The sequence below is a fragment of the Bison bison genome, unplaced genomic scaffold (assembly GCF_000754665.1).
Source record: "Bison bison bison isolate TAMUID 2011002044 unplaced genomic scaffold, Bison_UMD1.0 scf7180017864485, whole genome shotgun sequence".
NCBI classification, from domain to species: domain Eukaryota; kingdom Metazoa; phylum Chordata; class Mammalia; order Artiodactyla; family Bovidae; genus Bison; species Bison bison.
Window position 1 is genome coordinate 5,916,263 of NW_011495045.1, and position 3,273 is coordinate 5,919,535.

General features: G+C 47.2%; 1 protein-coding gene across 1 annotated transcript in view; it reads left to right on the forward strand.

Moving 5' to 3' along the window:
• LOC105005081 (cytochrome P450 27C1) overlaps positions 1–3,273 on the forward strand; it is a 21,183-nt gene that overhangs the window by 636 nt on the left and 17,274 nt on the right. The window lies entirely within an intron of this gene.

Sequence of the window (3,273 nt, forward strand, 5' to 3'; positions counted from 1 at the left end):
GCGGGCCTGCGGAGGAGAGGGGGAGCGGGCAGCCGCCGGGCCTTCCCCGACGGCCCCCGGGGAGGCCCAGAGGACCGTCTCTCCACGCGGTGGGCGAGGAGCCCGTGGGTCTTTTCGCGGCCGAGGACTGGTTGCATATGCTTTTAGTCCTCTTTGCTGGTGTTTTATAATTGAAAAACAAAATCCCCCAAAGAGCGGGGGTTCGGAGGCTCCGGGTTATGTAACCTCCAAGTGATAAGAAGACAGACGAAGGTTCCTGAATCTCGGCGTCAAGCCAGGGCTGGGCAGGGCCTTAGGAAGAACCCAACCGGTCCAACAACCCTGTCGGAGTGTAGGGGAGCCCGCTCATTCTACGGTGGCTCACGTTGACCCAGAGTTTTGCCCTTCCCATGCCCACCTCAAACTTTTAATTGCAAGGTGACCCTCACCTTTAAGGCCGGCAGATCCGGTCTCTCTCACTTGCCGGGCAGCTGCTGCCCACTCTGCCCCGTCGTTTTCTCAGGGCTGCCACTCCAGCACCGGCTGTCATTTCTGGGACCTCTTCCGAGAACACCCTCCGCCCCTACTACTCCCTTCCTTTTGTTCAAAGCTTACCGTTCAACCTTCAGAAACTTCTCAGAGGAAGATTTTGTAACCATCCACCTGGGTTTTGGTCATTCATCCATTCCCTCAACCATTAACCTACCAGATGGTGCCAGAGGCCAGGGCTACCTTTGGAGGAGCAGAAATTTCACTGATAGAAAAAGACTGTGGACAAGAGGAGCAGTTGTAATTCGACTAAAATTCCAGTTGGCCCCCATCTTGCCATCTGCCACATGAGCCCTACACAATTTCTTCCCAGACATGTTTCTAGGGGTCAAAAATGATTTCCTCTCTTTTCCATGTGGAATCTGAACATAAGATATCAGGATGATAGTTTTCAAATATGGTAAAAACATTATTTATTATTTGTTGGCATGTTTAATACAGGTTGCTCTAGACTGGATAAGGTTCTCTTATAACCCTTTTGCGGTGCTCTCCAGATCACCGCTACTGCCGTTCTAAGGAGGAAGAGAATTATTCTGTTATCTCAACTCCAGTTTTCTTTCACTCGACTTGTAATCAGAATGCCAGCTATAGGATCCAGGTCTTTCACTTTACATGTGGCAAACACCCAAAGCCTTGGGTGAGTGACTTGGCCATGGTCACACAGCTAGTTAGTGGCAGAGCAGACAGTGATCAGGGTGCCTGGTGTGACAGAGTGGAAGGGTCCTGAGTTACATACCAGTGATCTGCAAACACCTGTGGAGTCTTCGCCAATCAGTTATTCTCTCTGGACTGTGGTTTCCTCCTCTGTGCAGACGTCTAACATTCGTCATCCATCTCATGGGTTATTGTGAGGGCTTTGTAAGCTGTAGTAATAACCAATACATAAGAAGAATGGACACTTCTAGAACTCTTTTCATGGTTGCCCAGGCACAGTTCTAAGTCCTCCCTGGGAGGTAATTTCTATTATTTCTCCATTTTGCAGATGAGGAAACTGAGGCACAGTGGAACCTCACTTCCCAAGGTCACCCATCTGTGACCCAAGATGCCAACTCCAGAGTTTGTGCTCCAGCTGGCTAAACAAACTGAGTCTGGCTGACTGTATCATTCCATGGCCCTCCACTGAAAGGGCCATAAACTTGGTTCCTTCATTTGGTTCTTTCTGCCCCTTGGTCAGTTGCTCCCTTGTCTGCTTGTGCCCATTCAGTAGCTGGATTTCCCTGATGAATGGCCCCTCTCCCAGTCCTTCCTGTAACAGCCATGCTATCAGACACCTGGAGAAACGCCCTTCTGGGGTCACCTGTTGGTTAGGCCGAGTGGTCCTTTGGCACCTGACACATCCCAGTTGAGTCTGAGTGTCTTCATCTCTAGGCAGCGGGACTTCAACCAGGCCCGTAAAGAAGCAAACAGCTTCCACTTGAGAGCAGAAGAGTGGAGAGATGACAGACTCTCTGGCCTGCCATTTGCATGGTTGAGAATTGGGGTGATAAGAAACGTTGGCAGATGCCAAAGAGAAATGCAGTCATTTCCGCCACGCTCAGCCCTGCCTTTGTCATACTGAGCCATGCTTGAGGGCACTTATCTTTCATCCTTTCTCCTTCTCTCCTTCCTTCCTTAGTTATTAACTGGACAGATTAACTCATTTACATCTATTGTGATTTCCTTTTTTGGTAACAACTTTGTTGAGATATAATTCACATGTCATACAGTTCTCTCACTTGAAGTATACAGCCATCACCACAAACAAATATAAAACATTTTCATAACCTTAAAAAGAAATCCTAAAGAATACAATATATATCCTTTAGCTATTACTCACCAACCCTCCATTTCCCCCAACCTTAAGCAACTACTGATGATTTACTTTCTATCTTTATAGATTAGCCTTTTCTGGACATTTCATATAAGTGGAATCATACAATATGTGGTCTTTTGTGTTTAGCTTCCTTCACTGAGCATCATGTTTTCAAGGCTCACCCATGTTGTAACATGTATCAGTACCTCATTCCTGTTTATGGATAAATAATATTCCACGTTTTGCTTATTCATTCATCAGCTGATGGACATTTGGATTGTTCCCACCTTTTGACTGTTATAAGTAATGCTGCTAGGAATATTCAGTGTAAGTTTTTGTGCAGACACATGTTTTCATTTCTTTGGGGTCTATTTCTTGGAGTGCAATTGCTGTGTCAAATAGTAACTCTGTATAGACTGTTCTTGGAGAAGGCAATGGCACCCCACTCCAGTACTCTTGCCTGGAAAATCCCATGAATGGAGGAGCCTGGTGGGCTGCAGTCCATGGAGTCGCTAAGAGTCGGACACAACTGAGCGACTTCACTTTCACTTTTCACCTTCATGCATTGGAGAAGGAAATGGCAACCCCTCCAGTGTTCTTGCCTGGAGAATCCCAGGAACGGGGGAGCCTGGTGGGCTGCTGTCTATGGTGTCGCACAGAGTCAGACATGATTGAAGCGACTTAGCAGCAGCAGCAGCATAGACTGTTCTAAAGTAGCTGCAACGGCACCCCACTCCAGTACTCTTGCCTGGAAAATCCCATGGACAGAGGAGCCTGGTAGGCTGCTGTCTATGGGGTTGCACAGAGTCGGACACGACTGAAGTGACTTAGCAGCAGTACAAGAAGGTGTTGATTTCTCCACATTCTTGCTAATACTTATTATTACCTGTCCTTTGATTATAAGCATACAAGTGCATGCAAGGTGATATCTCGTTGTGGTTTTGATTTGCATA